The sequence below is a fragment of the Lissotriton helveticus genome, chromosome 8 (assembly GCF_964261635.1).
Source record: "Lissotriton helveticus chromosome 8, aLisHel1.1, whole genome shotgun sequence".
Classification (NCBI taxonomy): Eukaryota; Metazoa; Chordata; class Amphibia; order Caudata; family Salamandridae; genus Lissotriton; species Lissotriton helveticus.
In genome coordinates, this window is record NC_136069.1 from 798,812,500 (window position 1) to 798,825,991 (window position 13,492).

Below are 13,492 nucleotides of genomic sequence, written 5' to 3' on the forward strand. Positions count from 1 at the left end.
CCTGACACTGTTAAAACAAGAAGTACTATCCCTACTAGAAAAGCATGCCATAGAGAAGGTTCCACAGCACCAACAAGGAACAGGAGTATACTCCCTATACTTCCTAATTCCCAAAAAGGACGGGTCTCTAAGGCCAATACTGGACCTAAGACCTCTCAACGCATACATAAATTCGGAACATTTCCACATGGTCACGCTCCAACAAGTACTTCCTTTACTGAAGAAAGGGGACTTTCTTTCTACACTGGATCTAAAAGACGCTTACTTTCATATCCCAATTCACAAAGCCCACAGGAAATACCTCAGGTTTGTGGTAGAAGGACAACATTATCAGTTCAAAGTCCTTCCGTTTGGTGTCACAACGGCACCAAGGGTGTTCACAAAATGCCTGGCAGTGGTGGCAGCTCACCTAAGAAGACAACAAATACATGTCTTCCCATACTTGGACGACTGGCTAATAAAGGCCAAGTCACAAGAGGAATGTCTTCAAAACACACAAAAGACAATTCAGCTACTACACCAGCTAGGGTTCACAGTGAACTACACAAAGTCACACCTACAACCAAGCAAGATTCAACAATATCTGGGGGCTACTATAGACACAGAAAAAGCCAAAGTATACCCCAATCCAGTCAGGATCCAAACAATGCTTACAATCATTCAAAGATTCCAGCCACAACACTCACTACCAGCAAGAGTGTTCATGCAGCTATTAGGGATGATGTCATCCTGCATACTGCTAATACCATATGCCAAACTACAAATGCGTCCGCTACAAGAATGCTTAGCGACACAGTGGAATCAGGCTCAAGGACAGATTACAGATCTGGTGTTGGTAGACGACCGCACACACCGCTCTCTGAAGTGGTGGAACACAACAAACATTGCCAAGGGGCGGTCGTTCCTAGAACCGATTCCACAGGTGACAATAACAGCGGACGCATCGCTCACAGGATGGGGAGCACATATGGAGAAATACACAGTACAAGGAAGGTGGAGTGTGCAGAAAAAAAGACTGCACATCAATCATCTAGAACTACTAGCAGTGTTTCTAGCATTGAAAGCCTTCCAAATACATGTTGCCAACAAAGCAGTCCTGATCAGAACAGACAACATGACAGCAATGTATTATATTCAAAAACAGGGGGGGACGCACTCTCTCCAACTATCCGGACTAGCATAGGAAATCTGGAGATGGGCCATTCCTCAAAACATCTATCTGTTAGCCGAACACCTACCAGGAGTCCAAAACCAGATAGCAGACATCTTAAGCAGACAGTCGGAACAAATACACGAATGGGAACTGCACCAACAAATACTGCAGCCATTCTTCCAAAGATGGGGACAGCCAGAGATAGACCTCTTTGCCACTCATCAGAACGCAAAATGCCAAAGCTTCGCGTCCAGGTACCCACACCACCTGTCGCAGGGCAATGCGTTATGGATAAATTGGTCCAACAAATTTGCATACGCTTTTCCCCCTCTCCCACTAATCCCATTAGTGGTCAGGAAGCTGCAACAACACTCAATGACCATGATACTAGTAGCACCCACGTGGGCAAGACAACCGTGGTTCACCACGCTCCTGCAACTCTCACAAGTGCCACATCAAAAGCTAAGAATTCTACCCATGCACCTTACACAGAACCATGGAGAAATAATGCACCCAGATCCCACACAACTGAACCTAGCGATCTGGCTCCTGAAATCCTAGAATTTGGGTACTTAGATCTACCCCCAAATTGCATGGAGATAATTAAACAAGCGAGACGTCCCACCACCAGAGCATGCTATGCAGCTAAGTGGAAGAGGTTTGCTATACACTGTACTACTAATAATATCAACCCTCTGGACGTATCAACAAGGGAGATTATTTGCTACTTACTACACTTACAGCAATGTAATCTCGCGTACACATCTATCAGAGTACATCTAGCAGCTATAGCAGCGTACCTACAAAACAGGCAGCATATATCACTGTTCAGAGTGCCAGCGATAAAAGCCTTCATGGAAGGCCTTAAAAGAGTCATTCCACCAAGATTACCACCTTCCCCGGTCTGGAACCTCAACGTAGTACTCACCAGACTAATGGGACCACCTTTCGAACCTATGCATAGGTGCGAGATACAATTCCTTACATGGAAGGTGGCGTTCCTTATAGCCATTACCTCACTCAGGAGAGTAAGTGAATTACAGGCATGGACAATACAAGAACCATTCCTACAGTTACACCAGAATAAAGTGGTTCTTAGAACAAACCCAAAGTTCTTGCCTAAAGTAATTTCAGCATTTAACATCAACCAGCCAGTGGAGCTACCAGTCTTTTTTCCAAAGCCACAGACGGTAGCAGAAAGGGCTCTACATACACTAGATGTCAAAAGAGCCATTTTGTACTACATAGAAAGGACACAAAACTTCAGGAAAACTAAACAACTATTTGTAGCATTTTCCCCAACACATAAGGGCAATCCTATCTCTAAAGCAGGCATCGCTAGATGGATTGTAAGATGTATACAGATATGTTACATTAAATCAAAGAGAACATTAACTGTTCCTCCTAGAGCTCATTCTACACGAAAGCTAGGAGCATCTATGGCATTCTTAGGGAACATTCCCCTAGATGACATATGTAGAGCAGCAACTTGGTCTACACCACATACATTCACAAAGCACTACTGTGTTGATGTACAGGCTACACAACAAGCCAGAGTGGGCCAAGCTGTATTAAAAACTCTATTTCAAACAGTTGCGACAGACACTGGTGACCACCGCTAGGGAGGTAACTGCTGTACAATCTATTCATAAATGTACCATCTGCAGCCCATATACCTCGAACGGAATATGCTACTTACCAGTATGCATCTGTTCTTGGCATAGAGGGCTGCAGAGTGGTACATGCCCTCCCTGCCTCCCCGGAAACCTGTGTCTGTCCCAACATTATCTTATTTAGATACATAAAGATATGCCCATGTAAATGTATTATACTACACTACTCCATCTAACCCTACTATGGCAAAACAATCTAAGGATGGAGCCGATGCCCATGCGCACTAACACCAAGAGGAGGAGTCATCTATGACGACAAAGACTTCTCCAGAAGAAAAACAAGTGCAATCATCCGAGCCCAACACCAGATGGCGATCTATTCATAAATGTACCACTCTGCAGCCCTCTATGCCAAGAACAGATGCATACTGGTAAGTAGCATATTCCTATCTTGTGCCTGGAAGTGATCTGTTAGATATGTTACCCATTCTGCTTCCTGGATATTTGCAGAGCCAGAGTTTGTCAGGTTTAGGTGGGTGCGGTTACAAGGGACCAGAATTTCCTTGAGTTTTTTTGCTTGCTTTCCCACACCAATTTTATCCAGTATTGGTTTTCCTGAGCCTGTTTCTCTTGGGAGACTGCCCTCCTGAATGCTTTTTGGGCATGATGATATGTGGCAAGGAAGGCGCTGTTCCGAGGAAATTTTAAAATCAACCTCAGTGCGGTGTTCCTTGCTCTCTTTAGTGGTTTAATGGCGGCTGAGGTCTCGGCCCCTACTGGAGGCAAACGATTTGAGCTCTGAGCAGTCGCAGGATATGAGTTGATCAGGTGGAGGCACAGCTGCGACCATTTCCATATCGGGTTGGCTCCTTTGTCAAGACTACCTATTATGTAGTCCTTGCTTGCTTTTAGAACACTCTGACTGTTGGTTTCATTCCATTTAAGGCGCTTGAGGTTTTCCGTATGAATTCCCTTGTAAGTTGAGGGAGCCGCTTTATGGAGTTCCGGGTTTGCGGTAAAAGTGATGACCTGGGGCCTATGGTCGCTTTCGGACCGTGGGTGGATGCAAAAACAGTTCAATTTGAACAGTAGTTCAGAAGTGCAGATAGTGAAATCTAAGTAAAAAAAATTTCTTCCGTTCGACCAGGTCCAGTTTGGGGGTGAATCGCTTGTTGTCCTTCCGTTCACTACTAGGTAGCCTGCATTATAGAATCTCGTCACGGAGAGCTCACCTAATATGTTTTGGGTTTCTTCAGGGGTTTGGATTGAGTCAAAGCCTCAATAATATTAGTCATGTCCGGCCCTTCCTTGTCTGCTGCAATCCCCTGGAATAGATTTGTGTTGAAATCTCCCGTAAAGATGCGGTCCGAGTTGGGATATTCAGTAGCGATGTCATTCATGATTTCGCACAGTCGGACCAGGTGGTCTTTTTTTGTACGGGTGCAGGGGTTAATATCCACATTGACAAGGAGAATTGGACTCTGCCTCCCAGAGGGATTGATTTTAACCCCAAGTAACCAGTCTTCTTTGAGGGGGATTTGGCTGAGAGCGCCTTTTAAATTATTTGTGATGTATGTGGACAGGCCGCCTTTAGGGTGGCCAAATCGATTGTCCCTGAGAGCTGGTTTCCAGAACTCGATATATCCTTCTATGGGACAGCCCTCTGTCGCCCAAGTTTCCTGTAGGGCGATTACTGTATGTTTGCACAGAAAAGCCATAGTGTCTTCGTTTGAAGTTTTTTGTTGAAGTCCACTGATATTCCATGAGCACAGTGAGAATTGAGACTGTCCCTGTTTGGTACATCTTTTGTGCCATGTATCTGCCGCTGAAAGGGGTTTTCTGGCGGAATTGTGTATTTCTGCAAGTATTTCCCCCGCTGGCGGTCAGTTTGAATGTTTTGATGACAGGATTGCTGGCAGCCACCCCCAGCTGTAATTGGATTCTTCGTTGACCCCAACTTTTTCGGGCCCTTTTGGTTTGACGTCGGCCCCTGAAGCCTTTTTTAAGACCGAGTAGGGTCTTGCGCCTCCTGTTGTTTTAGATGTTGACAGGTAGCTGGGTGAGGTCGGCCTTGTTAACAGGAAGGTGGGATACCCGGGGATGGAATAAGGATACACTCTTAATTCCCCAGTTCCGCATTGTCTGCTTCTGTTCAAGAAAAGCTCCTACCCAGCTGGGCGATGAGAAAGTCACCACAGTGGCCTCAGAGGGTTGATTTCCTCGGGGGGTGAGGAATTAGATGGATTCAATATTGTTAGTGGCCAGTCCAGCTAGACCCGGGATTCCTTATGCTAGTTTTAGCAGATTAGATCTGTTAAGAATGTCGTGCCGACCTTTTGATTTATATTCAGGGGCCAGTAGAATCTGATGGCAAGGTGGATCAGTGTTGGTTGACTCCGGGACACCTGTAGGCTTAATCTTGGAATTTTCGACTGTCCTGTCTAGATTGGTTTCATATAACTGTTGTGACAGTCGTTGTGGAGCCCTCGTCAAGTGTGAATTTTGACTGGTCGCTGCTTTAGGGTCGTTGCAACTGGTTTTGGAGTAATTGATTCTTGGCTTTGCGTTTTCTTTTCCCGTGGAAGTGAGAGCCATCGATGGACTGGGGTTTCCTGATGTCGTCTCTGGTGTCATCCTAGGCCCTGTTGCACTTGCCATATCTGTGCTCACCCTTAAGAATTCTGTGTGAACCCTGCCCACGGCTGTTTCTGGAGCCATTATTTGATTGCTTCGAACCTTTGGGCTGTTTGCAGGTTCTTGGGTGGGTTTTTCCGGAGTGACCCCCTTGAGGGTGGTTGTTTGCACTGCGACACTGTTTATGACGGGGGTCTTTTGTTTTCAATTTTTTTAAAGATAGGGAAGAGTTCCTCGTGGACAATGTTGGTGTTTATCCTTAGTTTATTTCTGGCTTTGCACTGGCGTTTACACTCTCTTTTGCTGCATGGTAAAACTGGCCCCGGATGGGCCACCGCTGTTAGGTCACTTTGAGTAATGGGGCTGTATGTTTGCACAGGCTCGACATGATCTTGCATGGTAATGGGACCGGTTGGTGGCGATGACGGGCCGTTTTCTGCCGTTGGGTTTGATTTTGAGTAGGCGCCCTGAGTGTGACCGTTCAGCTTCAATTGGCCAGTGGTTGTTCCTATGTTTGGAGCCTCGCCTTCTTTTAGGTTTATGTTCTGCTTAGCAGGAGGTTCAATAGGTTTAAAGTGATCTTGCTGTGAGGGGGATGACGGTTTGGTAGAAACGTTTCCTCCTCTCAACAACTTCACTTCCCTTATGACTGTGGTTAGGCATTCTGGGAGAAGAGAAAGAGAATCTATAATTGGGGAACAGCAGGTTTATTCGACGAGGTTCGTGGAGGCTTGCGCCTGTAAAATTAGGGCATTGAGTTTATCCAATTTACTGTCGATCCCAGACGTGAATAGAGCCAGAGTATTTAATAGGTCGACCTGCACCTCAAGTTTTATTGAATGGTAATTGAGTGCGTTAACTGTTTGCTGCAGGGTTTGTAAAAGTTGTGGCCAAGCACTGGTCCTGATGTTTTCTTCTGAGTTTTGTTTTTCGTTTGGGATCGGGCTGGACCTGGGTGAATTCTCAGACGTCTTGAAAAAAAGAGACAGGTCCGTCATAAACTGATCGTTCTGAGCGGGCAATGCTGGCTGGCTTTGCTGTGTATCCTTTGTGTGTCCAGGTGGCGAGAAAATCATGTACGGGGAGCTCAGAGCTGGTGGTGCTATTGGTGCTATTGTGAAGATTGTTGTTTGTGAGGTTGGGGACTGTTGACTGCTATTGGAGTATTCGGGGTTGGCTTGCCTATGAATTAGTGCCGTCGTTGTTTGATGAAGGGAGGCCACAAGAGGCGTGGTCGTGGCCGCTGCGTTAGTTGCCGTGGATTGAGGCGGCATTGCTTGGGCCTCAGTTGGGCACGTAAGGCTCTCCAGTTCGGTTTGTAGCGCTTGAGAGGGCAAGCCGTCCTCTACTTGAGACACTGAAAGCTTGTCCAATGGAGGGTGTTCAAGTTGAAAGTTTTTGCTATTTTGGACGTTACAGGAGGACCCAAATATATAAACCTCTGGTGGCTCGATTGCCCTCGCGATGTCAGCTGCCCGATGGTGCGCCGGGGCCAAGTTAAGCGACCCGGATTGGGCCAAGTTAATCGAGCCTGGTTGCACCAGAGGAGTGGTGGTTAATGCCTCCGAGGACTGCACTCTTGGTTGGGGTGATTCCACGAACTTAGATGACGTTTTTTTTAAAGAAGTCCCGTATGCTTAGCGGTTTTTGTGTATTTAAAGTGTGGCCGGCATTGACCGAGACCTCTGCAGCGTCAGGTTGTGTCGCTTTCCTTTTTTGTGGGTGCTGTGTACTTTCTCACTTTTCCTGATCTCATTGTTCCCGGAGGCTTTGGGCTAGGGCTCTTCTTGTTTCTCTCGGCCCAACACCAGTAGTATTTGTCACAACTTTATTACAGCAGGAATTTTTTCAGAGTTATAGCTTCTAATTTCTAGCTTTCTGGGATTATGTGCAGGTTTAAACGTTGGGTGTAAGGCGTTAGACGTTGGGGTGTCTGTGTTGGTGTATGGCACCCCCCTGCTCACCTCGTTAGTGGGACGCGGCCAGTCACCAACAACAGGTTCTCTCTTACGGCTATTATGGCTGTTGTAGGGCTGTTTGACCAGAGTGTGCAATGGAGCTCAGACAGAGCTCAATCCAGCTGGCGTCATCTTGCAAACCGCTTTTAACTTATTGTTTAGTTAGTTTTGTTGGTGTAGTTATCTGTTGTTTGTAGTCTTTGGCTACAGGGGCGCAATGCAGCGGGCGTTCCTAGGCTAGGCTAGGCTTGGCTGGACTCTACACCTCCTCTTCCTTATGCTGGTCCTCGATCACCATGCTCTGCCGTTGCTTCAACCCCCGCTTTCACCACCTGATCCCAGACCCCTCATACAACTAAGGGGGGACCCTTGAAAGCCCCGAGTTGCAATCTCAGGGCGACGTGTGTTATCTGGTGGGTGTTGGCGTTGGCGGTGAACACTATTCCCAGTCAGCTTTTCCCAATCCGCTGCCGCGGCGCTCTGCTAACCACAAGCAGCACCGCTCGGTGGATCTATGCGCTCCCCTCGGCAACCCCCGCGGCTCTCACCAGTTCTCTGCCGCAGCGGAAGCAGGGTCACGCGCTCGTCACTCGCCTCCGGTGTCGTCTCTCGGCTTCGCTGAAGACCGCTGTGGGTAACGTGCTCGTCCCTCGTGGCACATCGCATGAGAGCCACCGCTATGGCTTTCTCTTTTTGCCTCTTTGGCCGGTGTTGGCCCTGCTCACGGCGGCTGCAGCTGGGGTTTGACTGTGGCTCTCGGACCGTTCGCAGACCGCTCTCGCTCCACACCACTATAGTGCTGTTTTGCTGCTGTCTGCTTGCTCGCTGCCTCTGTAGATATTGTTCCACATCTGGATCCACAGCCCAGGTTCTGGTGTCTAACTCTAGGGCGAGGTCTGGGGTCGATACGAATATCACTGTCCTGTTCCTTGCCTCATGTGGTGAAGCCCCCAGAGGGTTTAGTCTTTGGAAATTATTTTTAATGGCATTTTTAAAACAGTGCGATACAGTGTCATGTAGAAACACAAAATAGTTTAGGCACATTAGTTTGTCAACAGAAACCAGCAGAATTACATCATTAACACAGGAGCATCTCTGTCTATCAATCAGAACATGGGTTATCAACAAAGATCGAGGTTCCAAAGCACTATTCCGAATCAGAGCTAGAGCTGTCAGTATCGGAAGGTGGGTCGCAAATGTTTCCCCTGTACTTATTCCACGCCCCCCAAATCCTATTCCATTTCTTGGGACAACCTCTATTTTGAAACACTGCCCGTTCTGCAATCATCGCAGCGTCCATATCTTGCTTCCAGGCCGATATTGTTGGCGACATCCCCCCACCCCACTTCTGCGCTATATTTCTTTTTGCTACCATCATACCTAGTGTCATCCAGCTCTGACCGAGGGTTTAGTCTTTGGCTTCTTGAGATGGGTGTATAAGTTACGAATAGGTCAGTTCTCTTCTAAGTGGGTGACTTTGAGTTTCTGTTGAGCCCGATGGTGCATCGGGCCTTGGAAATCATCTGTATTGATGAGGAAAGAAGCCCCACTAGGTGGGCTAGATGCTGCAGAGAGATCTTGGGTTTGCCAAGTGTCTGCCTCGGCTCCTTCATGATACTGTTCATCTTCTTGTTCTGGCGTTTCAGAACCTGTTGGACCAAGTCAATCATGAAGCCAAACCAGGTCATTTGTTTAGTTGATTGAAGTTGCGACTTCTCTCCATTGATTATTAAAAACACATATCCTGTAGGACATGTATAGTTATCTGCAGATGTGGATTTATCCTCTGTATTGACTGCTTCATGATGAGGGTGTGGTAAATCTAGATGAGTCATCTCTGGAGCATTGAGGGACTTCACTCTTGGTCACAGTATCTTTGTAAAGCACCATGATTGCAGGGGTTAGGCAGAAGGGGAGAGAAGTGAACTCGTACACCTGATTGAGCCATAGGAATTGTAAGAACCTGCAGTGTGAAGGGATGATAGAGAACAGCAAGTAGGCGTCCTTGAGATCGAGACGCATCATCCAGTTCTGTGGTCTGTGTAAGTTCCTGAGTAGGTATTTCACTTCCATCTTTAAGTGATGGAATACAAGCCACTTGTTGAACTCCGAGGTTTATTACTGAATGGAGGCCTTTGTCCTGTTTTCTGCCAGAAAGAGGCTACTCTGGAAGCCCCTTGGGTGTAAATCTGGGTCTGGATATGGCACCTTTATGGAGGAATGCTGTGACCTCCTGGTCTATTAGTCCACAGTCTTCTTGATGTTGTATTGGCCTTGTTCTCCATTACTGCCTGGGTGAGCTATAGGCCTCTGCCCAGAATCTCAAGACCATTTGTAGGTCCCAAGCATCCTGGGAGATCACCCTCTACTTGTGTTTGAATTGTGCCAATCCTGCCACCCCTCCCCCACCCAGCCCCCGAAACCCATACCTGAAATGGGGAAATCAGACTTGCCAAAGTAGCCTCCTGCAAAGTTCTGCTTACCTCTGGAGAAAACCCTACCCCTGTGGCCTTTGCCTGCTCCACTAGAGAAGAAACCTCCAAACTTGTTGGTCCCTTGCCACTAGCCTCACGTGGATCCCTAGCCTTGTAGAGGGCCTTGATTGTGGAAGTGGCTGTAGGAGCGCCCTCTGCCTCAACTGGCCCCTCCAAAAATCTTCTGTCCAAAGGTTTTATTAATTGAAGCCTGGATCTTGTCTATTGATGCAAAAATGGAAGCGTACTTCCCGCGTTCTTTTAGGGACAGATCCCCAAATAGGCTGCCTCGAGCAATTGATCTTGCTTCTGGTGCGGTCAGGTCAGCCAATTTGGGTCTACTTTACTGAATATGGGTCTTTGTCTCATTGTTGGTATAGCATAGCTAGTGTTTTCCAAAAGTATAACGGCATGTTGTGCCCAGCCTGATAGGACCTCTGTTTGTATGAGAAATCCTGACGACTTTGCCTTCTGCGCCATGTTCAATATGTTTGTGAATGGTTCCATGATGTCCAGTAATTAATCCTAGCAGGCCCGCCAAGATGTATTTATCCCTTTTTTTGGATCTTTTACAAATTTGGCAAGGAAGGTGGCCATTCGTTAATCGATCTCTGGGTTGGCAGCCACTTTACCCACTAGTGTTGGTCTGGGACACACTGCCCTCAGGCGGTTATGGACCTCTTTGTTTAGAGTGGTTTTATGAGTTGGGCCCCCCACGTCCTGGGCCACTTTATGGGCAGGTGTCCACTCCGAAGACCTAGAGTGAAATATGTCTTCCAGGTCCAACATGTCAGATGGTTCCTTATGCTGTTCCTAGCTACAGGCTTGGGACTCATGGGGAGGGGAGCTGGCTACCAGGACCTCACTATTATAGACATCATCAGAGTTTCCATTATGGAAATCCTTCCCTTCAGAGTTGTCATCCGTGTCCAGATCTGGTAAAGGCCCTGCCCCTTGGTCCTTGGGTTGTAGTATTTGGGTTGAAAGACTACTTTTCTCTATGTCTGCTGCTGTTGACCAATTTAAGAAAGCCTCCTTAAGCTCTTCTAAACCATCTGCCCCTCCGGATGCTCCCTTTTTCTCTTGGCCTTTGCCTTGGTGTTGCTCTGGGCCTCCTGCCTCTGGGATTCTGAGGGTCCCACATGTGAACCTCGATCTTCTCTCCAGGGGAGGGGTTCAGTTTGGTAGCTTTTGCTTCTGGACAGGCTCCAGGGTATGGGTGAAGGACCTTTGCACTGAGGCAGCGCCAACCCCCATCAGATTATCCTCACAAGAAAATACTTCCTCCACTTTCTCCTCATACACTTGAGATGCCCTCTCCATCATTGTACAGAGAGTAATTAATGACTGCCAATCTGCCTTATAGAGTCAATAGTGTTTGAATGCTTTTGCAGAACTTAAAAGGGTGGGGCCTGAGGCAGGACACTTACACCCTCTTTACTTGGGAGAGAAGCTGAGCCACGTGTCCACATTTTTTTCCCTCAGGGTGTTCCTGCCCAACAGGCGTTCTTTTGGGCAGATCAGGCAGTGAAAACCCTACTAATGACAAATCCAGCTTCTGGCACGTCTCTGCAGGTTCTGTGCATCAACTACTGCCTACAGAAGGGTATAGTGATGTGCACTGCCACAGAGAACGGAGCAGACTAGAAATGATGCGGTCACCTCACTGCAAGGTCCTGCATCAGCTTTGATGAGAGGCCGCAAGCGATTGCCCACCCGAGTTGAGTGACCACCTGTGGAGCCGTGACAGCTCAGATTAGTGATGAGAATCTGGCAATCAGTGGATTAAAGTGGACACGTACAAAGCCAAAGTGCTATTGTCTAAAATACTATACAGTCCGTAACATTAATGTGAATTTCATATACTTGGTACAACAGTCAATATGGGCATAGAGTACACTTATCTGGCTGATCGAGCAGCAAAAAAAGAGGGCCAAGTTCATGGAGCTTGTAGATTGATAGGCTGTCTTGACTGCTATTGGTTGATGTTTTTTGGACTACAGTTCTCTCGAGGTCTCTTGGGAGAGATAGGATTGTTGTATTATTATAATAGTTTTCTGCTGTTGGGAGAATAAAGTCAAGTTGAAAAGAATAATCTGAGCCTTCGGTCTTTGCATAGAATCCAGTTTTATCATTGGTAGAGAATACAGACCACTCATAATCAGCTTCTAGGCCAAAAGTTACAGTTGTACATTTGTTTCTCTCTTGAATTATCTTTTGAGACTAATTCTCTTTAATGAATGTTGGAGTATCTGCAGAGCGACCAGCAACAATTCTCTGGTGCAGATTAGTGGGATATGGAAGTTTGCCTTTCTATTGTCTGTCATGCCTGTCATTTGTGTTAAGAAAGTCTTTATGTATATATTGGTCATGTTTGACTGCACATTTAGACTCGGCGACACCAAAACTATTGGCTTTGTCAATGTTTGTTTATACTGGTGCCAATGATAATTGTTTCTTTGTGACGTGAGCCTGAGATGTGCAGACGTCCAAGCGAAAGTATAGTACTTTGGGGTTTTTTGTGCCTAATTGTTTATATTATCATAACTGAGATAGTCGGGTTCATATTTTCTACATGCAGCGGAAGTGTGTACTACGGAAGAGCAGATATGGTCTTTTAGAATTCTTTGCTATTGTTCTTTTTTTAATCCGCTTACTACACCCCACGTTCCAAAACCGCCTTTTCTAGTTGTATAACATGCTTAGTGATGTCATGTCTTGTATCACTCATGCTCTATTGAGTGATCTGTTCGATAGTGTTGTCCCCCTGCCAAATAAAAATCAGTCTCAGCCTGCTCGAAGTATAAAAAGCAAGGAAGTTAGAAATCGCTAATCAAACCAGTGTAGCTTCACCCTCGCAATGTTTTTGAGCATATGATGGTACACCATATCAAAATTACATTACCTTTATGCATTTCTTCATATAGGCAAAGGAAAGAGTACGATGATTGAAAGCAAAACTACTGATAATAGCTGAAACAGGTGCCCTGCTTTCTCATTAAAGACAGTCGGAGACCTTGAAACGTCTTGGCTGAGCTAACAAGAATCTAACTTTCTTTACTTACAGGTGCGTAGGTAAAGGTGAGGCATAGGCTCTCGCAGATGAGAAAGCCTGCCCATCTTTGTACAACATAAACATAATTTGTAAATGCTTTTTTAAAACAACATGGCTTATGCAGAGCAGATTCTAATGTAATAATATTTATACAAGTATTCCCCTATAATAGGATTGACATGGAGTGTGTGTGGCAACCTTCTTACTGCTTCAAGGTTGAGGTTGTTCATAATATGCAGTTTTTAGTATCTTGAACAACATGCCTGTTTGTTTGATGGATCTCTCACTTAGAGTTTAAGTTCTGCCTGTGGCCAATTGCCTGCACCTCCATCCCACTTCTTTCGCACAACATACACAGTGCAAGAAGGACATTTACGAGGTTTTGCTGCACCCACATTGATGAGGTGGGATTTCACTTTCAATCCTTGGAACGAAGGGATGAATGCCTGTGAGGGACAAGACAACCGACCCCAATCCCAGCATACAATCACAGGCATAAGGCCGGCCCAGAGTTGTCACTTCTGTTCCCTATATCTTTTCATCTTTAAAGTACATAATTTTTCCTTCTATAAATGCCTCTTCAAGTTCCTCCTGGGCCTTCATCT

General features: G+C 46.3%; 1 protein-coding gene across 1 annotated transcript in view; it reads left to right on the forward strand.

Annotated features, from left to right (window-relative positions):
- Positions 1–13,492, forward strand: part of TM9SF2 (transmembrane 9 superfamily member 2) — a 402,149-nt gene that overhangs the window by 168,680 nt on the left and 219,977 nt on the right. The gene's annotated exons all lie outside the window — the stretch shown is intronic.